A 23,514-nucleotide genomic window follows, 5' to 3' on the forward strand; every position below is an offset into this window, starting at 1 on the left:
TAGGAATAATTTTTTTTAATAGTTATGACATTATTTTAATTTTACATATGTGATATTTAATTATGATTTTTTTTAATTATGACTAAAAAATATATATAATTAATATTTTTTTTCTTTCATTAGAGCAACTCCAACCACACTCTCTACTTTTCACTAACTAAAGTACGAAAAAAATACGCTCTTTATTTTACCTAATTACTTTAGCTATTGTATTCTCTAACCACACTCTTTATTTTAGCTAATCATTCAAACTAAGTTAATTAATTTTTAAAACAAAAAATATTAATTGTTGATATTTTACTAATGTAAATTAGCAATAATAATAAATTTGCCCATACAAGCATACAAAACCTGTAGAATGAAGGGAAAAAAATACAAAATACAAAATAAGTTATTCCGTAATTCATCAAACAGAATTAAAAGAACATATAAAGTTGCTACATATACATATACATATATAAAATATATAAAATCTCAAATCCAAGACATAAATATACAAAAATCCAAAACATATACATACATATTTATTTGAAGAGCCTATGAGACTCTTTAATTGTAGCTAGCAAAAAGATAGGATGATAAAATAACTAACCCAATAACTAACACATTAAAACTCAAAATTAGAGTTATATTGACTAAAATACCTAACCAACTTTTTTTTTTTTAAGCTATCCCATGCTCTTATATATATATATATATATATATATTTTGGAACTGCCCCATGCCCTTATATGTTATACACATTTTTGCGCCTGTACATTATTTTTCCCAATGTTAGATACAAAATTGCACCTACAAACAACGGTCTTCTCTGTGGGTCGTCGTCTCCGTCAACTGGATGAGAGAGGAGAGAGAACCATACTATGGAAGCTCTGCTTAGGCTTCTTCGAGTAGCTCTAGTGGTCTCAGTCGTGGCTCACTTCTCTCTCCTCGCCAAATCTTCTTCTTTCTCCTCGCAGGAGTTTCAGATCGTCAATGTCGAAAGCACAGTAAGCTCTCTCAGTTCATCAAATTTGTCTCTCATCTATCTATATACATATATATATATATATATATAGCATCCGAACGTGCCCCTGTAGCAAATTGAGCAACAGATCTTACACTTTAGGCTTTGGTCTTTTTGATAGTATAATGGAATCTGGCTTTGTTTCTGAAATAAAACCATCTAGGTTCGTTTGGCCGCCAAGAAAATGGAGGAAAAGAAAAGAAACTAAATTTATTTATCTCAGGTTGTCAAAATTTCTCATTTTCCCCAGTTTCTAGAAAATATACGATGAAATAAATCAAAGTGTAAAAAGTTGTTTCAATGGTTACAGAGCTTGAACTCAAGTTCAGATGGTTACAGAGCTCGAATTTTGAATATTTCGATTTTTCAAAAAGAAAGCTATGGAGTTTTTTTTCAAATGGTGTGCACATTTATAATAAAAAACAATGTGCTGTGACTTCTTGTTGACCAGATGCCCCCAACTGTGAATTCAACCAAATTTCAACAAAAAATGGAATTTTTTTTCTTGTAATTCTATAGAAGAATAAGCCCCTTTCTTTTTCTTTTTTCTTGGGTATGATTTTCACAAATTCACAGATGATGATTATTATTGTTATTATTCATGCAAGTTTGAGGCTCATAACTTGCAAATTCATTTCATGATAAATTTTTGGAAAACTTAATTTGTATGCTTCTTTATTAAAAACATACATAGATCTAAGTTACTGGAGCGGAATGGGAAAATTGCTAGTTTCTTATAGTATCAACTTGGTTCTGAGTTTTTTGGATCCAAATAAAAAAAAAATAATACTTACAAAAAGTCTGCTAAATTTTTCTTAAATATATAATAAAGTTTACAAAAAATTTAAAAATATATAAAATGTTCATCAATTTATATAAAAAAAAAATTTAGTTGAATAGGTCCATAAAATCAATCAATAAATAAAAATAGAGAGGGAAAGAAAATATCTTCACTATTTATGATGGATGAAAGATGAGAGAAGATCAATAATGTTGAGTTTTAGGCCTCCAATTTCTCATTCTTTGAACTTCAATTAATCTTTGAGTGGCTGTTATGTGTGGCTAGCTTTTGTTTTGCTCTAAGGGTTATGTTTTGTTTTTCCCCAATTTTGATTGTCAGTCAAAGAGGCACGAACAACCCACCAAGATCCTTTAGAGTGTTTTTTTCCTAAAGTTTCTTAAAGTTATGTATTGTGTGGTTGAGATTTAATGTTGAAAAATTGATGTGATTTGTTATTAAATCTTAACCACACAATGCACCACTCTAAGAAATTTTAAGAAAAAAAAACTCCAAATCTTGCTCCAACAACCATAGATAAGAGAGAGAAGAGATTGATTGGACCTCAAATTTCTTTACACTTGGGCTTTTGTTGAAGAATATCACTTTTTAATTTAAAATTAAAAAGTTAGTAAAATAATCAAATAACCAATAAATTATATAAAAATGTGAAAGATTTTTTTTCTTCCTACTTTTTATATTTTTTCATAAAAAAATTAAAAAGTTATCTCACATATTAATTTTTTTATATCAAATTTTAGTCAAAAAAATAAAAAAAATATTTAAATAATTTATTTTCAAACGAGACCTAACTTTAAAAGATTTAAGAATATAGGCCTCAAATTTTTGGACTTTTTAAATTTAATTTGGGTTATGTATTAAACAGATTTTTGTAGTGAGTTTTTATTTTTTTATATTTTAGATTGGGCCTTTTATTTGTTAAAAAGTTTAGATTGGGCTTTTTATTCATTCAGGCCTTTAAACTTATACTAATAGTAAATTGGGCCCCATTTTTTTTTAATATACTAGTACAAAATTGTAAATTTTTTTAGGGTCCTATTTTCAGCCTTTTTTTTTTAAGGCCAGAAGCGACTGCTTTGTCGCCCTCCAAACTGGGCCTGCAAATTCGTATCCATTTTTCTTAGTTTTTCGCCCACAAGAATATATAATATGTGTGTTTGTTTTGAAGGATTAGGGCGTGGGATTGGATTATTAGTCCCACTGGACTAATAGTTCATTATTTGTTTGAAAAATTTTACTCCGAATTATTAGTCCCACAAATATGGGACTATCCTATCTCATGGGGGAAGGTGGGATAGAAACCATGTAGTTGGTATCCCATGAGATTATTTTGTGAAATGTCCATTTTACTCTTCATGCTATTACTTAGTAAACAATTAGAAAATGAGAAAATAGTCTTTTGAACATTTATAAATTACTTTTTTAATGTTGTTAATTTAAAATTATATATTAAATAAAAAATTTAAATTATAAATTATAAATTAAATTTAATTAAAAATAATAAATTAAAAATTATGGCCTTATAAATTAAATTTTTTGTGTTGTTAAAAAATTAAATTTACATATTAAATTTTTTTTTTAGTGTTGTTAATTTAAAATTATGTATTAAATAAAAAATTTAAATTATAAATTAAATTTATTTAAAAATAATAAATTATAAATTATGACCTTATAAATTAAATTTTTTTAGTGTTGTTGAAAATTTAATTTATAAATTTAATTTATATATTAAATAAAATTATTTTTTTTATTGTCGTTAATTTAAAATTATATAATAAATAAAAAATATAAATTATAAATTATAAAATTTAATTTAATTGAAAATAATAAATTAAAAATTATGGCCTTATAAATTAAATTTTTTTAGTGTTGTTAAATTAGAAATTATAGATTACAAATTTTAAATTATATATTAAATAAAAATTATGAATTAAAAGGGTAAAATAGTCTTTTGAACATTTATCCTTATCCAGTCCGTCGAACCAAACATTAGATTCACTAAAAATAGTCAAATCCAAACATATAATCCCATGACTAAACAAACATAGGATACAAATCCAATCCAACCAAATAGTCCGGGGACAATATATCCCGGAACTAATAGTCCGATGGATTACAATCCTCTTTATCCAGTCCGTCTAAACAAACACGCCCAATGGGTATGGATTGAATCTTATTGATGATATGGTTTTCAGTTGCTTCAGAAGTTTGAAATCACAAATCTTGGAATACAGAACACTCTAATACCATAAAAACATCAACAATATGAAAGTTCCCCACCAAATTTCCAAGGGAATGATGGAATTCCATGTAGTACTATTATATTGGGTAAATTATCAATAGATCTTAATAAGTTGAAATCCATTCTCTTCAAATTTTATTAAAAATAAATCCAAATAAAATCGTCGCTAAAAATAATTTCTTGTGACGATTTTTTGCATATAGCGATAAAAATTGACAATTAGTGATTCTTTTTATTACGATTTTTATAAATTGTTGTTAAAATTTATACTTAGTGACTTTTTTTTTAACGAATTTTTTAAAATGTCGCTAAAAGTTTAAAATTAGTGACATTTTTTTGTGACAATTTTTTTAAACTATCGCTAAAACTTATAATTAGTGACATTTTTTAGACAAATTTTTTATATTGTCGCTGAAAATTTGTAACGCCCTCAAAATAAACCCATTATACGTATATCATCAACATGCATTATTTAAAGAAAATAATTTATTTATTCATTCATCAGAGTATTATTAAATAAAAACATTACATGTAATACCAAATTAAATGCCCTACGGGCTTACATTTTTCCAAGCTAACACTTGGACACAAAATATGAGTTCTAACTCAAATAGAAATAAAGCCCTAGGCTTGATTATATATCAAATAAAAACAAATAACTAAAGATGGTCTTCAGAACCCAAAAGCTAAATCCTTCCAAGCTAAGTCCTTGGAGGTAGCTTATCACTTGAACCTGAAAATGATGTTCCCATAAAGGGTGAGCCACAGCCCAGTAGAAAAATACTAAACCAAATATAAGCATTGAATAAAGCATTAGCATCCAATAGATGGTTAACCAAGATAATCAATTACATCATTTTACAGTCTCATGACAATATCGTCTAAGACACGTTTTACTTTCCAACTTTATCAATATGGCTCAGAACCTGGCCAAACTTACAACAGTGAACTATATATATTATATTCACATTCTTCCAATGTCAACAAACAGATGAGACTCAGGCTCAAATCAAACACTTCATACTTCTAGTTTGATACACATTTTAGTGCTGTATCAAATAAAACACTTCAATATAAATAAGCACACATAAAAGTGATGCTAATGGAGTCCATCCCCTATCTCCTCCCAAACAAAATCCGGTTTAGAGGTTCATCCCCTATCTTCCCCTAAACCGTGGAGTACATCCCCTATCTCCTCCCACACAGAACAATATATGCAAATGCAATGCTCAATCAATACACGTATTTTCTGTATTAATGCAATAGTCAAAATTAATGACTTAACCAATGTGATTAGTTTCAGTTATTCCTAATCCACATGCAATGTCTACAACAAACACGACTATCCTCCACCGATAGCCCAAAACAGTTATTTCTAGACTGGAAATAAATATATCAACAATTCAATAGGCGAGTGATTTTAATTATCCAACTACACCATTTAATCAATGGATTCCTCAATTTCATGCATTTAACCAATTTTCCCAATTTCCTTAAATTAATTTATTAATACAACTAGGGTTTTTCCCAAAATTTACCAAAGTACTCCCAACATATCAAAATACCAAAACTTAGGACAAAACTTATAGGATGGAGTAGGAAATCCCTACCTTGAAGCGAAGAATTCGAATGGCGAAGATGACGAAAACCAAAGTGCTCCAAACCCAGGATTGTTCAGATTAAACGGAAGCCCTCGACCCACTCTATCTTTTTAACAAAGGACTTAGGGTAGAAATACACTCTAAGTAGATCAAACCTAAGAGAGAAGGTGTGTAGGGAGAGGGAGAAGACGGTTCTAGGGTTTTAAAATAAAAAATGAGATGAAAAATGATCCAGAAAGTCGGATCTCGGATTTTTATACCATTCGCCCTGCTCGAGCGTGGAAACCCCCGCTCGAGCGCCACTCACAGACTCCCACTCGAGCGGCCAAACTCCCACTCGAGCGGCGAACGCACACTCCCAGAAGTTTTTGCAGACAGGTCCCCGCTCGAGCGCCCAAATCCCCGCTCGAGCGTCACTCACGACTTCCCGCTCGAGCGTCCAATTCCCCGCTCGAGCGGCCAACACTACACAGGACATACTGGATGGGTGTATTCCCCGCTCGAGCGTCCAAACCCCCGCTCGAGCGGACAAGCCAAAATCTGGGCAACTAGACTTGGTTCCTAAGCTCAACCAACCTGCTCCAAATCTTCCCAACACAACCCAATACTCAAAATAAGAAGATAATGAATGACAACAACAATTATACAATGACGGAATCTACGGAACCTAAGTCCGGATACAATAATCAAATGGGAAAAGACCGGGGTCGCTATAAAATTAATAATTAGTGACAGTTTTTTATAGTATTTTATTAAAAACGTCATTAATTCTCACAAAACTTATTGGACAATAAGTTCACTTAATAGGATCTACTAAGTCCCCTTACTATTTAACTACAAAAAATGCGCCGCATTAAATTTTTTTCCTTTTTAATTTTTGGAAAATAGTTTCATATTTTGGATGTTGAACCCTTTCAGGCTAATATCCTATCTAAAAAATTAAAAATTAAAAAAATAAAAATAAAAATAAAAAAACCCTTTCAGGCTAATAGATATATATCACATCTAACTGTTTATGTCGATTATTTATGTCAACCACTACAAGCTAATGAAATAGGGAGTATATCATCATCACATTTACGTATAGATTCTAGGAATATAGTTATTGTTTCTTATTTTCTGTTATCAACTGCAGCGGAACTAGATTTCAATGTAATTCTTGAAATTTCAATTGCTACAATGTCCAGGATCCATATGCTTTTCAGACATGTGTCTGTTTTTTTTTTTTTTTTGGAAGATTGGCTCAACATTTGTCCAATTTATTACATTAAGCATAATCAACTCCGTTTGTTTTTCCAAAAAATATTTTCTACATTTTTTGATATTTGATATGACAGAAAATAAAAGTCATTAGAAAATATTTTTCATGATCAATAGAAAACAAGCATATTTGAACAGAAAATATTTTTCACTTTTAAAAGTTGGAAAACGTTTTCTGAACTAAATTTTTACTAATGCTACCACTAACATACTACTATCACCACCATCCATCATTGCATTGCCGTCACCACCTCCATTGCCACCAAACCACCACGACTGCCACCTCCACCCTATCACTACCATCACTATCACTGTCGCCACCACAAACACCCCAACACCTCGAACCTCCACCACCACTTTCACCACCTGCTCCTCCTCTATTACCACCACTAATGCAACTATTAGTGCATTAGTTTAAAAAAACAAAACCAAATATAAGAAAACATTTTCTATGAAAAATATTTTTTGAAAAAAAATTTCCATAAAAAATATTTTGCACTGAAACAAACAAAGAGTAAATTCAATTGCTAAATTTCCTACTTGATGCTTGCGGGAGTGATATATTTTCCAAGTACCAAAATCATTGGTCCTTAACGTACATATGTATACATACATATATATAGACATACAATCCTTCAATTCGGCAACATTTGTTTTGGGGTATTTTATTCATGTTTTGTTGTTCGGTTAAACAAAAAGTAAATAAAACATTTTTTTAAGGAAAATGTTTTTGCATCCTTTTTTTAAAATAACTTACTTTTAAAAATTTTCTGAGTCAATTTTTATGACGTTAACTCTTACTCATTATCTTTTCAACACATTTAGTATTTTTAAATAAATATCTTAACCCACTCAAAAATCATAAATGACACTTATTGAATCAAAATTTATCTTTTAGATAATCAAATATTTTTATTTTTAAATGTCAATCAAACGTCGAAAAACAAAACAAATTTTTTTTTTTTTTTTTTTTTGTGTAAAATATTTTAAGTTGAAACAAACTGAATCGATTGCCATATATATTTCTGATCTGGCTAGGTTTTGCTAGTCTCATTGTGTGTTTTCAGCTTCTTCAAAGACTGCAAGTTCAGCATGATAAGAATCGCTATTAAGCTTTTGGTCATTTTTTATTTTACTATTTCCCTCTATAGAATTTTTTTTCCCTTTCCATTTGGATGAAAGAATGATCTCAGTTTCATGCAGTGATCAATTTAAATAATAAAAAAAACAAACAAATGAGACAATGAGAATTTTTCCTAAGGTTAATGTTAAAAAAAAATCAACAACACTATAAATTCAAATTTATTGACTCAAAATTTATCCCAAAAAAAAAAAGAATTTATAATTTAAACTTATTTTATTAATAAACTTTACATTTTATTAATTTAATTTCTATCTTATAAACATATACGGAATAAATTATAGACCGATAAGAAGGACTTTATAACATTTTTGTAAAAAAAATTCTTTATACTGATGACTTTTTCTTTGCAATCAGAATTGGAAATAAAGCCGCGGTATGCCTTTATTTGGGGGGTCACTGGATATGGAATACCGTTGCAAGACTTCCTTTTTTGAGTCATCTCATGTAGCCCCCTCACTTCACTTCAGCTTTTGGATATCCTCTTGTTGAGGCAGTGGCAGACGAGTTGACCATGAAAGTGGGTACGTATATTTTTTCTACTTTCTATTTATTCACTTAAGTTTCTCTCTGTTGGACATTTCCCTGGAATGAAACATCATATAAATACTAAAACAGAAACTGTTGCCAGAGGGATTAAAAAAAGGGAATTAGCACTTCACTCTATATTTGTAATAGATAAATAAATGATTAATTAGTTAAATTAGTGATAAATTTTAGGGTAATTTCCAAACACACCTCATGAAATTTACTTAAATTATAAATTATTTCCTGTGATTTTAAAAATTACATTATACCCCCTAAGGTTTCTAATTTCATAACAGATATGTCCTTTTATTAATAAATCATCAAGTCAATTAACAGTTCTTAATAATATTAAAATTGTATTTCAATTAATAATTCAGATAATTTTATTATTGTATTGGTAAATAGTTAAAAATTTCACTTTTTCAATTAATTATGTTAAATAAAAATTCTGATAGGGAGGTATTTGTAATTTTCCAAACCACAGGAGGCAATTCGTATTTTAAGCAAATCTCAGGGGTGGATCTGTAATTTATCCTAAATTTTAATAATCAAAAGAAAAAATTGTTAAAAAATTCAAGGTAGAAAGAGTATAAGACCATTGTTTCGAAACCCAGGCTCGGTCGGACCGGAAACTAGGCCTTGCTTCGGTTCGAAAAATCCTCTAAACCTGGACTAAGGGAAAAATCGGTGTAAAATTGGTAAGAAGTCCTTTTATTGGTTTTGGAGGATATTTTATTTCTAATTTTACCCCTTAATTTATCTATGGACTTTTTTTTATTATCTGTTCAAATTTTTTTCTATCTGTTCAAATTTTTTGACTATCTATTTAAATTTATATCTATCTTTTTATATTTTTTCTATCTGTCCAAAATCTATCTGTTCAATATTTTTATTTGTACAAATTTTCTATCCAAATTTTATTTGTATAAATTTTTCATATCTGTTGAATATCACAAAGCTTATTGAACATATATGTGCTAAATAATTATTTGTTGAACTTATCTGTGTGAAATTCTTATCAAAGAAAGAGAAATTGAATAGATCGATCATCCATTGAACAGTCTAGGTATGAACAGATCAATTCAAAAACCATTAAAAGCACATATCTACACAACAAGCATATATAACCGCAAAACACACATATCTAAATCTAAAGCATATATAACCGCAACAATCACATTCTTGAGAATCAGTGGTTGATCTATGTGGATGCTACTCCATAGAAGATGATCACTTCTAATAGTTGAATGCAAAGATTTGCAAATCCGTTCCACAGAAGATGATCACTTCTAATAGTTGAATTCAAAGATCTGCAAATCCGTTCCATAGAAAGAAAAAAAAAAAGATCCCGAACACCAAGAAAACTAAGGGCAAAAGGTAAAGCCACATGAGCAGCTCCACTATCTTCATCCGCACAACTTTCAACAACCTCTAGAGATTGCCGACCAATAGAACGTAGATTCATTTCCAAAGCAAACTGTCATCGCCGGTCACCTGCAAAGCCAAGTTCATGTGTAGTTTTGGTGGAAAGAGATAGAGGATGAAAGATAGATAGAGAGATCAGTCGGCAGAGAAAGAGAGAGAGAGAGAGCGCGACAGTGATGGCAGTGACACAGTGGTGGTCTAGATCTAGGGTTAGGGTAGGTAGATCTAGGGTTCGGGTAAGTAACAACAAAACCCTAGGGATCACCGGCGACGAATCCCCTATTCCCTCATTCGAATATCTCTCTCCCTTTAATGGTAGCTCCGGTAAACGTACCGAAGTGAATGTAAAGATTTGAGAAGATGAGTGCTCAAGGCAGAAAGAGAAGATAAGAAAATAAGAAGACGAATGATCTAAAGTAGATCTAAGGAAGATCGATACTCTCTGCTTCATCTTCACCGGCGGCGAGGCTTTATTCTGGCAGAAGATTAATAACAAAACCCTAACACCTTGTTCCGTCAATATCTCCAATGAATCATCGAGAAGTGTATTTGTGATGTTGAGAAGTAGCGGCTGAAACGGCACCGTCGGAACCCGCCATTGTTGGGCAATGTTGGATGGGTTTTTATTAGTGGTGATGGAAGAGAAAGATAGGTTTTTAGCAGTGGTGATGGAGGAGAAAGACGAAGAAGAAGAAGAAGAGAGAGACAGAGAGAGACAGAGGGAGAGAGAAGAGACAGAGAAATGCATAAATGAGGAGAGTTGTGTACATATATATAATATGGGTAGTTTCGTCATTTTGCACAACCGTGTCCTTATGGACATAATTGTTTACCGCCTAGACTTTTCGACTAAAAGAATTCGAATTTGGATTTATAAACCGAATGCCCTAATCAAAATCATATAATTTTTCATGAGTTAGTAATTATTTTGGGAGAAAAACCACTGATTTGTAAATTCCCTATAAAAAAAATAAAAAAATAAAAAAACCCTTTTTGATATGGTTCTTTTTCTAGTGCAACAATACCTGTAAGTATTTTTTTTTTATGGTATACTAGTTTTGTCAAAAATTTGAAATAAATTTTACCATATATGTTAGGAAATCGACTCTTCCTAATCAGAATCAATGAGATACAAAATAGATAGCCAAAAAATTAAAATGAATTGAAACAATCATATACACAAGAAACACAGAAATTTATCCCATAATATGACTACATCCACGCTGTGGTTTTCACTATGATCATAAAACAATTACAACTCTCCACAATAAAAGAAATGTGCCCCCCCCCCCCCTCTCATCTATTTATAAGTATAGAAATTAAGGTAATGCGGAAGCAACAGGAAATTATCCAAATATCCAAAAAATTTGGGCCTCCGCCTAACCCTTCATCACTTGAGGGAGGAACCCCAAACCCCCCATTGAACATATAGCCCAGTGTACAATACTTATTAGGGTTCACAAACCTTGCAATGGGTGCATATGATGGAGTGCATTACTCACATCACAAACCACCAGATTCATCTGATGCTTTCATATTGCTTATTCTTTGTTGAAAAGATTTATTAGGGAAATAACACGTGTACCTTACAATGTTAACTGTAATTTCCTCTCATATGGATCTCTACAGACCAATTATTTATACCTTGACGTCGTTGGAAAAGAAAAATGTAGTTCTTGAAAACAAGTCTTCCTTTCTAGGTGATTTGCCAACCTCTTGTGCTGATTTTCACATTTGCACAGCATTAGTTCTTTTCAACCTTGAGTTTTAACATGGTTAAGCGTAATTTTAGATGATTTTAGGGTTTGGTGCCTGTATGTTGAGAATTAGTTCAGTAATTTTGTAAGACAAATGAATCATACATACAAGACACAACAAAGACTCACATGTCATTTGTACAACATTTTGCTAACTTAAATAGTTGACAAATGTTCATAGAGACATTAGTGAACAAACAAGACATCCAATATGCAGTAAACACATGTTTAGATTAAAACATGTTTAAACAAGCATATTTTATGTTAAAACTTTTGCATCAGTAAGTAGCATGTTATTTATTGTTATTTCTAATATGTGCTGATGCTTTTATTTTCATTTTATGAGTAAGCAAACTTTTTAGTCACAGACAAGTAGCATACCTCATCAAAACAAAAGATGTACATTCATGTAGCCTGTTACAATATCTAAGAGAGAGAGAGAGAGAGAGAGAGAGAGAGAGAGAGAGAATATTATATGATGTGTATATTCAATATTATGTTGAATAATAATGTAACAATGTATACCATACTCCTTTATATAGGAAAAGAGCAACTTAAGTATGGTAATGAATATAGTATGGTATATATGATAGACAGAATATATAGTTACTATATTTAACACCCCCTCTCAAATTTAAATAAAGATACCAACTTGAGTTTGGAGAGAAAAATTAGAACATGAAATAAAACTAGAAATAAAATAAAACATTGATAAATCTAAGGCAAATAGATTGCAAAGTCCAGATGAGAGCATAGGGGCGCTTGAGATAGATTAGAGCCCGGAGCTAATGCAAGCATATAGTTTATGGTCGTGTCGAACCATTGTAGGAACATGGCTGAAGCTCATAGAGCTAATGCCAAGAGACAGTTTATGGTCATGTTAGACTGTTGTAGAAGAAGAACGTGTGTTGAACCAACAAACGTGGCACACATGTAACATATGACGTGGTGTTGAACGGTGATGGCAACAGATGAAGAAGTGTGCCAGGGAGAGGCTTGGAAAGGAACCATGTGCACTAGGAGGTGGCTTGGAAAGAAACAAAATGCGCCAATGGGGCGGCTTAGGTAGTGTGCCAAGGGGGCGACCAACAGCTTAACCTATAGCTCTGATATTATGTTACAATATCTAAGAGAGAGAAAAAGATAATATTATATGATATGTGTATTCAATATTATGTTGAATAATAATTTAACAGTGTATATAACACTCCTTTATATAGTAGGAGAGAAACATAAATATGGTAATCCTAAGTATGATAACGAAAGTAATATGGTATGTATGATAGACAAAATATGTAGTTATTATATTTAACATAGCGCTTAAGATTATCTATAAAATCCAAAAGATACTCTCTGCCATTTAGTTACTAACCCTTGGAGACCCACATATACAAAAGAGTCAACAAACAAGATTTCAACTTAGAAAGGGGTATCAAAAGACCTTCTATTCATTTCCCCCCATAAAATCCGCATCAAACAACGTAGAGCCACTTTCCATGCTTTCCTTGTATAAATCTATTAGGTTTCATCAAAGCATGATAAAAAGAGTTGACTTCAAATTTCCTTGATTCAAATATATTCCACATCATCATGTCATTTCTCTATTTTGAGTCCTCATAGATTATACATTAAAGTGAAGTTGATAAAATAAAAATAAAAAATTAAAAGAAAAGATAAATCACATTGACACCCCTCTATTAATTTGAAATCATACACACACCCCTTATATTCTCTGAAATATCATGGAGCTCCCTTACTTTAAATTTTGTTATAAAACACAAACCCTTTTGTGAGTTAACCGTTTGGCAAAATTCTTCAAGTGACAATTTTATTTTTATTTTTTTGTGGCAATTTCTCCAATCGTACGCCCCTCTATTTTCTCTCCCCCTCCCTTACACAGAGGGTATCAAATGTATGCCTTTCACAATCTGAAGCTATAATTAAACCAATGAAAAAAAATCTTCACACTTTTCTCTCTCTACCACAACCCTTGATGATAGCTACAACAACCGCTTAATACTTATTTGATCAAACAAAGAGGTTGGAATACAAAACCCTAGCCCAAAACCACCATTACAACCTCTAGAATGCTGGAAAATCCATCTTTTCAACTGCCACTACCTCTATTGGATTGCACCAATCAATACTACCTCTCAACTCAAACCAACCCTTACACCCTTCAATACTTTTTTACCTACTATTTCATCCATTGTTCATCACCATTCACCTCATTCCACATTTGATCAATGAACAATCGCAACCACCACCTAACATAAAATCCACCACCATAGAATCCCTCTGTACGTAGATCCAAATGGATGATGATTTTAACCAAAAAAATTGATTTAAGAGAAAACCTATAGAGCAATGAGAGATTAGAGAGGGAATATCGCATTTACAGTGATGGTGTGCGATGAAAGAACTATGGCAGAGGCGTTGGTGGGAGTGGAATGTTCAAACCACTTATGCTATTTCAAAAATTGATTTAGAGAAATGATTTATAATGCGAAAAACAAACTTTTATTTCACTTAGATAAACTGAAACAAATACATGGAGATAAGAATACTTTCTCTCAAACTCTCACACTCTCTCACTTTCTTATTTTTCTTCTCAACTCCCACACTTAGAACTAGCATAATCTTACATATTTATAGCTAAACATTGATAATATGAATGTATTAAATAAACTACAATAAAACCATTCAAGCTTGAACTCTTCAACCATCAAACCTATAGTAACATGTAGAAATCCTTGAACCCTAGTTTTCTGTATTTTTGCTCCTACCTCCTAGCTAGGATGGTAGAAAAGAAAGCTTATTTCATAACATCACCCCTTAAGCTTGATCGTCTACAATGCTTCTTCCATTGTCTTTTTCTACAACATCATTGTAAAACATGAGCAACATCACCTCTTCACTCATTGCAAAGTTTACATACTCGTCAACTTTGTTGTATGTTACTTCCTCCATGCACTAATGACTATAGTGCCCATACTGATTGCAGTTATAACATTGGACCTCTTTTATGCATTCACTATTGTAATGACCATACTCGTTGCAATTGTAGCACTGCACGTAGCTTCTGTCACAACCTTTTCATTTGTTGTTAACCCATTATTGACCTCTTTCTCGTGAAACAACCATCTGTTGTCATCTCTTGTCAACCATCAATTAACTTTTGTCTCTTGGAACAACTACATGTTGTTCTGTGTTGTTAACCACCTATTGACCTCTTCTATTTTGCAGAACAACCGCCTGTTATCTGTCTCATGGAACAACTACTTGTTGTTCTCTGTTGTCAATCAACTGTTGACTTTTGCCCCCCCCCCCCATGTTGGAGCCTCTTCCAACTTGTCTACGGCCTTTTCCTCCACTTCTCTATGGTGTTCCCTATTGTTGTTATCTGTTTCCTCTAAACGTCAACTTTGACTAAAGAGCTTGCTCTAGGGAACTTGCGAAAGTTCTCTTGTTTATTCTTTGCTTGTGGATCTGCAACGTAGCCATCAACTTATCCACAATCATGGTGTTCAAGTCCTTTGATTCCTCTACTGTAACAACTACGTGTTCAAACTTTAAACATAGGGATTCAAGATCTCCTCTATTACTCAAACATCATCCATCTTGTCTCTATATCATCTGATCTAGTTCACAATGGTCAAAGTCTTCATAAAGTACTCGAAAATTGACTCATGGTCCTTCATCTAAAACAATTCGAACTCACCTTTTAATACTTGCAGTCAAATCTTCATGTTCTTCTCAATTCCTCGGTGTGAACTCAGAAGAATACTTCATGCTTCTTTAGAGGTTGTTATCTTTTCAAAGCTTGACTCGTCAATGTTTTGATAGAGCAAATACAAGGATGTCTTATCTCTTCTTCTTGTATCTCTCAAAGTAGCCTTTTGGGCTCTATTCACTTCCTCTTCATCTTCTAGGCTTGCCAACTCTTCATATGCGTGTTCAACCAAGTCCTACACATCTTGTGAGGCTAATAACACTTGTATTTGGATACTTTAGTTCTCATAGTTCTTTTTGCTCAATTTTGAAAACTGGGGATGAAAAATGGTGTTCATGTTGACCATCGATTGACTTATGTTCTTCAAATAAGCAACACAAAATTTTCAAGTCTGAATTTAAAAAAAAAAAAAAAGGACTCCAGAAATAAACTCAGAAGGATCAATTTAGCTAGGAACATATTTTGTAAAATTTTAGAATTTTTCAAGGTGTTAAATGAAAATATTCAAAAATATCAAAGATATAAATTGAATTTTAAAAAAATTTGAGGCCAAAATGGAATTTCAAAAATTACTGGGCAGAACCAAACACAACCAGGTGGTTCAAGTATTGTGATTTGGAAATGGTAATAGGTTAGAGATGGTTGTTGAATGCATGACATTTTCTCCTCGTTTGTGCTTCGATTGATCTCATTGTATTTGGTTGTGTTGTTTGCAAAAGTCATAACGATTTGAGCAGGGTCAGTTCTGGGTTAAGGCCGGTAAAACATGTGTCTTGGTTCTCAAAAATTAGGGTGACAAAATATTCCTAAATTCATTAGTCTTGTACTATATTAAAAATTCAAAATGACCCAATTTTGTTTTATTAATTTAGGCCAGTTTAAGGGCCCCAAAAAATTTTGTTAGGCCCAATCAAAAAATATTTATAAGGGTTAGATGTTAGCCCGATTGAAAAAATAAAATATAAAATAATTGTATATGTATTAGTCGTTAATCCAAATCTATTTAGCCTTTTTTTTAAAAAAAAAAACTCTCTTTATGACTCAATTATGTGTTTTTTTAGTAATTTTTTTTAATATTTTACGTAATTTTTTTTATTTATTTTGTAAATATACCTAATTTAGATACATTTAAACTGTATAATGTTTGTGAATATATTTTTTTAAAATTTACCAAATATAAAATAATATAAAAAATACGAATTATAAATTCAAAAAATTATTTTTGAAAACTCTAAACTAAATAGAGTAATTTTTTTATTTTATTTTATGAATATTTAAAAAACTCCCAAAAAATTATTTCGACTTAACCTCTCGAAACTTAGGGTTGGCCCTAGATTTGAGGGTGATCACATGACTGTCTTTTTTTTGGTTGTGCTGAAAATTATCAAATCAGATAAAAGACATTATAGTATTTTTTCCATTTCATCAACGATGTTAGCTAATCAGGGTGCAAGTACGGGTGGACAAGCGTAGGGTCGTTTAAACTGTGCTAACACTACATAGTAATGAATTTTGTATTTACCCAATTTTAGCCCAGCCAAAGGGTCTCTATGTTTGTCCTAAGCCCAGTCCAAAAAATAATTCTAAATCTCAAACCTACCTATTGGGCTATATGTTAAAAAAAAATAAAAATAAAAAAATAAAATTAAAACACTTCATAATTAAAAAATGAGAAAATGGACAATTTTCTTAATGCTATTGTTAAAAACATTCTCTATACCAATGACTTTTTCTTTGCAATCAGAATTGGAAATAGAGCCATAATATCCTTTATTTGAACACTACAAGAAAAAGCATTTTTGGCGACTAAATTTTTAGTCGCCAAAAGTCCGTTTTTAGTCGCCGAAAGTCGAGTTTTTTACTTTCAGCGACTAATTTTTTTCGTCGCCCCTTTTGTCGCTTATATATGGTCGCCGGAGGTATTGGCGACTAAAATTTTTTTAGTCGGCAAAAAATAGCTCTTTAGCGACCAACTTTTTAGTTGCCAATAGTGATTTACACTTTTTAAAATCACACATTTGGCGACTAATCTTTTAGTCGCCAATAGTCCATGAATTGCCGACTAAACGGTTTAGTCGCCCAAAATAAACACTTTTGGCGACTAAAATTTTCGCCGCCAAAGGTCCTTTTATGAAAAAAAAAAAAAACAATTTCTTTGCTTTTTCTGAGATTCGAACTGCCAACACCTTTAGCAACACGCTCCCTCCACTATGCCACTTCAACATCACATGAATATATGCAATATATATTATTTATATAGTATATTGACCGGTATTAACACAAAACTATATATGTAAATATAATTATTTTTATTCAATATAATTTATGTAAAAAATAAATTATTTATTAAAAAAAAAATTAGTCCACTTTTGGCGACTAAATCCATTATTTAGTTGCCAATTCTATTATTTTGGGCTACTAATTAATTTTTTGTCGCTAAAAAAATAAGTTCAAATTAAAAATAAGCAGTTTTGGCGACTAAATCTGTTTTTAGTCGCCAAAAACGTCCCCTTTTGGCTACTAAACTGAATTTTAGTCGCCAATTGACTGTTTTTAGCTACTATTTTTTTTTGTAGCCAAAAAGCTTCATTTTCAGCGACCAATCTATTTTTAGTCGGCAAAACACCTATAATCGGTGACGAAAATGTTTTTTAGTCGCCAAAACCATCACTTTTGGCTACTAAATTATTTTAGTCGCCAAAAACCGTCACTTTTGGCTACTAAACAACCTTTAGTCGCTAAAACCCCTACATTCGGCGACTAAACTGTCTTTTAGTCGCTAAAACCCCTGTATTCGGCGACTAAACTCTTTTAGTCAAAAGTGTTCAATTTTGGCGACTAATTCCATTTTAGTCGCCAATTCTACTACTTTCAGCGACGAAAAATGAAGTTTTAGTCGCCAAAAATGCTTTTTCTTGTAGTGGAAGGTTGGAAGGCCACTTTTGTCATTGGATAAGGATTACCATTGCAAGACTTCCTTTTTGAGTGATTTGATGGTAGGCGTTACCTCAACTTTAGCTTTTGGATGTCCTATTGTTGAGACAGTAGTAGACGAGTTGACCATCAAAGTGAGTACAGTTCTTTAAATTTATATTTTTTTACATTCTTTTATTCCACTTATGTCTCTTTAAGCTGGAATGGAAAAGAAAAATACTAAAGCATGAACTGTTGTTTTTAGGTGGTTCTGCCAGAGAGATCAAAACACCCTTCTGCTGTGGTTCCTTTTCCACTACAATATCTAGAGGTAGTTGTTATGGCATATCACTTTTGTCATCTTCAGAGACATTTGAAATAAATTTTATTATGTATGGATGTGTACTGTGTTCCTTCCCTTGATGTTGTTTTACTCATATTCCAAAACACCTGATTCATTTGATTGTGGCAACGAAATTTCATGAGTACAGACTAGTTGTTCATATCTTGATGTCATTGGAAACATTATAGCAGCGTTGGTTCCTGGACACAAAGTCTCCTTTCCAGGTGATTTACTAACTTATTGTGCTGATTTTCAGATTTTCCTTGGCATTAGTTCTTTTCAGCCTTGAGTTATAACAAGATTAAGGATAATTTTGGATGATTTTGAGGTTCGATGCACGTATGTTGAGAATTGGTTCAAGAATTTTTTTTAAGACTAATGAATCATACACACGAGGCACAACAAGGACAGACATTATCGTTTGTACAACATTTAGGTAACTTGAATATCTAACAAATGTTCATAAAGACATTAGTGAACAAAACAAGACATCCAATATAGCATGTTTATACAAAACATGTATAAACAAGCATATGTTATGTTTAAAATTTTATATCTTTATGTAGGCATGTTATTTCTGTTATTTCTAACAGCTACTGATTTATTATTTTTTAAATAACAAGTAAAAAAAAACTACAAGATGTAAATTAAATAAAAATTTAAAAAAAAAAACAAGAAAACTTAAAATATGAAGTCATCAAAGGGAATGTTCAGGGCCGACCCTAGGGCATAGGCCACAAGGCCATGGCCTAGGGCCCCTCAAAATAGACTAAACAAAGGGGCCCCTCTTATTATAATTTAGTGTAATATATTAGGTATGTTTTAAGTCTAAAAAAATTAACAAAGGCCCATACTAACTAAAAATAAATTGAACCATTAAAAAATTAAAAATCCATTCAAAAAAATTAGCATTGTTATCCATTGAAAATAGATCAAAAAAAGGGGTCTCTCTTGTTATAGTTTAGTCTAATATATTAAGTATATTTTAAGTCCAAAAAAAATTAAGGAAGGCCCAAATTAACTTAAAATAAATTAATCTATTAAAAAATTAAAAGGCCCATTTAAAATAATTAGCACTATTATTCATTGAAAATGATTTTGTAAAAAAAATTAGATTATGCATGTATGATTGATTTATTTTCTTCTAAAAACACAAGAAGAGTGAGGATCAAACAATACTTATTAGTTATTATAATGTAATGCTAAGTATTTTTTGTGATTTTGACACAAATCTTTTGTCCTTTACTTTCAAATTTTTTTTTCATTCAATGAAAAAAAAATATATGAAGAGCCCCAAAAATTTATTAGTTGATTATCGGCTTTGGGCCCCGAAAATCTCAGGGTCGGGCCTGGGAATGTTACCTGTATCCTTCCACAACCACAAGCATACCTAGACAAAACAAAAGCTGGACATTCCTTTGGCCATCAAAGTTCTCTAAAAAAATCCAAAAGATAATCATCGAGTTACTAACACCCTTGGAGAACCAAACACACAAAAGAATCAACAAACAATTTAGAAAGAGGTTTCTCCATCCCATCAAAAGATCGTTAATTCCTTTATCTCCATAAAATCCACATCAAACACAACAGACACTACAAGAATTAACACTTTTGGCAACAAAAAAATTGGTCGCTAAAAGTCAATTTTTGGTCGGCAAAAGTTATCCGCGACCAATTTTTTTGGTCGCTACTTTGGTCGCCAATTGATGGTCGGCAAAAGTAATTCGCGACCAAAATTGTGGTTGGTCGGCAAAAGTTGAATTTCGCGACTAAATTTTTAGTCGCTAAATGTTTAATTACCGCGACTAATTTATTTTGTCGCCAAAACACTTTGGTCGCGAAAAGTGATATTTTCCCGACCAAAAAGTTTGGTCGCCAATCGTGACATTCTGCGACCAAAAAATTTGGTCGCCAATTGTGACATACCGCGACCAAAATTTGTTTGGTCGCCAATTGTGACATTTTGCGACCAAAAAATTTGGTCGCCAATTATGACATTCTACGACCAATATTTTTTTGGTCGCCAATTGTGACATTTCGCGACCAAAAAATTTGGTCGCCAATTGTGACATTCTGCGACCAATATTTTTTTGGTCGCCAATTGTGACATTTCGCGACTAATCAATTGGTCGCCAATTGTAACATTCTGCGACGAAAATTTGTTTGGTCGCCAATTGGAACATTTCGCGACCAAAAAATTATGGTCGCCAATTGTGACATTCTGCGACCAAAATTTTTTTGGTCGCCAATTGTGACATTTTGCGACCAATCAATTGGTCGCCAAAACTATAAAAACAAAACCAAATTTTGGTCGCCAATACCCAACAAAATAAACCTGTAATTTATAATAATTCATCCAATTTATTCAATATAATCTGTAAAAATAAGAAATCATTCAAACCAACAAATAAATTGAATCATCAACATTCAACAAAATACATATATCAACAATTTCTGAACCTGTTTAATTAAAATCAACAACTACTATAAATTTACATCCGCAAATAATTCGAAACTACATATTTCATCTAGCATAAAAATTAAACACATAACAAGTACTTGTTATTATGTTTTAAATTTTTATCCATGTACATCAACCCAAAAATATAACTAGTAATCTACCAAATATTTTCTATACACACCCATCCAAAAATATAACTAGTAGTGTATCCAAAAATATAACTACTAGTCTACCCTAATATTTTCCATATACATCTATACAAAAATATATAATCCTTCTAAAAATACAAAAAGTGCCAATTTGTCCTGTACAATTTAGCTTTGTGCACGAGTTCATCCATCTGTACCAAAGAAAAAGAGAAATAATGTCAGTTAAAATTGGACAAATAATGAAAAATGTCCATGAAAAGCAAAGGTCACATTAGCAAATTAAAATGACTACCATTATCAAATTGTAAATAAAACAATAGCATTCTTATGTCTATAGAATAAATTGGATGAGCCACAATTCCAGATCCAATATGGTGCCACACAGCAGAAACCAAACATGGCAACTGAAATTGATCCATCTTGTCATAACAAAATATACTTGAGAGAATTATATTTCTCATCCGGCGCTCGAAAATCAAAATTGATTCTTGCACTTCTCATCAGAAGGCAAAGCTCGACAATTAAATGTCTCACAGGATCAAACTTGCTTGATCCCCCATGCAAAGATGTAATCTCTCTCGCTGGATGAATTACATTTTTTTTTGAGCTGGTTTTCCCTTGACAGAGATACAAGCAACTTTCATTACCAAATGCATTATTGTCCTAGAAGCAACTCAATCAATAACTAATCCTGTGGCAAGGAAGGATTTTCAACCATACAGAACAATAGCCCACACTTATTCAGGTTTGATGCTTGAGTGACAATAATTGCCAAGCATGCTGAAGTATTTGTTCTCTATTTCTATGTTACAACCATATCAATGAACTGCTGTGTTAAGACTTCCTGCTTATGTAGAAACTTTGTTCTACCTTAGAATATAAATAAGAGAAAATATGAATGTCTTTACCAAACATTGCCTCAAATTATGGGACATCTTGATTCAAATCCATACCTGAAATGCATGCCAAAGTCCAAATATAAAATTGGTGGTCAACCTCAAACAACCCAGTCTGCTGCACTATTTTAGAGTATTTAATCCACATAAGCTTAGTTTGAGAGCCCAAGACGAAGTGCACGATAAGCCCTAAAGAATGAGAAGAGGGGGTATTTCTATAGAAGGTAGGTGAGTAAACACCTGTCTTGCACTCATTGCAAAACAGTTCCAAGGCCCAATGTCAAGAACACTAAATGTTTATCTTCACATGCTACTAATGATATTCCACATCAACCAAGCACTCATTGCAAAACATTTTTTGGTCTATTATTTATAAATTATGATTGTTCAATTTAATATAATTATCTTCATAAATATAAAAAATCACCTGCCAATTGAAAAAAAAAAAGAAAAAAACCACCATCAAAGTTGCTACCCTATATGGAAAAATGCACACACTAGTGTAAAAGGAGAGATTGTGAAATGATCAACTTCTCATGATTGAAAATTTTGTAAAATAATCAACTGGTACATGACAACTGAATGAATAAAAAGTGTTGGAGCTAATTCAGATCTTTGATATCCATAAGACACTAAGTAAAAATTAGGAATTTTAGAACTTGCTAACAATTTCTTGCTATTTTAAGGCAATTAGGTACGTTTATCATCGACTAGAGAAACAATTTCTTCACACGACTGCAAATTTGGTACAACTGAGTTATGGCTGATGGGGAGGCCCCTACCAGAGTGTAATGCTGTTCGAGATAAGTCTGCCAAATGAAAATGGAGTCAGATTTTGTACTAGATTTGTACTAGACAGTTCATCCTCAGAGAGTATATCTTGGTTTGATGACTAAGAAAATGATACATGAATATTTACCCCCCTTTCTTTTTACCTCCTACGTATGAACCATATGTATAAATATAGGACCTATCATATCTATAAAATAATAAGATCCACTATTATTTTTCAACGGATCATGCTAATGACAACTTCTAGTCTGTCTTTAAGGGGAGGTAATACCAAAATAGTTAGAATACTAAGCACTTTTTACATATTTTGATACATATTTAGCACGTATATCAATACTAATACTAATCATTGGGTGATCATTAGCATACATTTTTTTAAATATGGTGTGTGCATGGTGTTTGTTGTGCCGATCTGCATAATAGGCAAAAAAATAAAAAAATTATCCAGTGATAAATCAAATCTAGGTC

General features: G+C 31.8%; 1 long non-coding RNA gene across 1 annotated transcript; it reads left to right on the plus strand.

Annotated features, from left to right (window-relative positions):
• Positions 1–739: 739 nt before the first annotated feature.
• LOC114267425 (uncharacterized) lies at positions 740–18,890 on the plus strand. Its single transcript, XR_003630937.2, has 3 exons — positions 740–989; positions 8,407–8,573; positions 18,671–18,890. It is a non-coding gene; the product is annotated as an uncharacterized LOC114267425 (long non-coding RNA).
• Positions 18,891–23,514: the final 4,624 nt, after the last annotated feature.

The sequence above is a fragment of the Camellia sinensis genome, chromosome 8, assembly GCF_055761805.1.
Source record: "Camellia sinensis isolate YWXY chromosome 8, ASM5576180v1, whole genome shotgun sequence".
NCBI lineage: Eukaryota > Viridiplantae > Streptophyta > Magnoliopsida > Ericales > Theaceae > Camellia > Camellia sinensis.